Genomic DNA, 891 nt, shown 5'->3' on the forward strand with positions numbered 1-891 from the left:
CTCTATGGTCTCAGTGTGAGCCTCAGATTCCCATGGTTCCTCATTAGGGAACTCATTGGAGGCCAGTGGACGTCCATTGAGGTCTTCCTCAGTGGTGATCACTGCCTCTTCCTCCTCTCCAATTTCGGCCATGTTGATGTCCTTACACTCTCCTTTTGGATTCTCTTCTGTATTGCTTGGAAGAGTACTAGGAGGGAGTTCAGTAACTTTCTTACTCAGCTGACCCACTTGTGCCTCCAAGTTTCTAATGGAGGACCTTGTTTCAGTCTTGAAACTTTGAGTGGTTTTGATTAGATCAGAGACTATGGTTGCTAAGTCAGAGTGGCTCTGCTTAGAATTTTCTGTCTGTTGCTGAGAAGATGATGGAAAAGGTTTGCCATTGCTAAACCTGTTTCTTCTACCATTATTGTTGTTGAAACCTTGTTGAGGTCTCTGTTGATCCTTCCATGAGAGATTTGGATGATTTCTCCATAAAGGATTATAGGTGTTTCCATAGGGTTCTCTCATGTAATTCACCTCTTCCATTGATGGGTTCTCAGTATCATAAGCTTCTTCTTCAAATGAAGCGTCCTTAGTACTGCCTGGTGCAGCTTGCATTCCAGACAGACTTTGAGAAATCATATTGACTTGCTGAGTCAATATTTTGTTCTGAGCCAATATGGCATTCAGAGTATCAATCTCAAGAACTCCTTTATTCTGATTCGTCCCATTGTTCACAAGATTCCTTTCAGAATTGTACATGAATTGGTTATTTGCAACCATTTCAATGAGTTCTTGAGCTTCTGTAGGCGTCTTCTTCAGATAAAGAGATCCTCTAGCAGAGTTGTCCAATGACATCTTGGACACTTCAGACATACCATCATAGAAGATACCTATGATGCTCCATTCAGA

The sequence above is a fragment of the Arachis duranensis genome, chromosome 5 (assembly GCF_000817695.3).
Source record: "Arachis duranensis cultivar V14167 chromosome 5, aradu.V14167.gnm2.J7QH, whole genome shotgun sequence".
Taxonomy (NCBI): Eukaryota; Viridiplantae; Streptophyta; class Magnoliopsida; order Fabales; family Fabaceae; genus Arachis; species Arachis duranensis.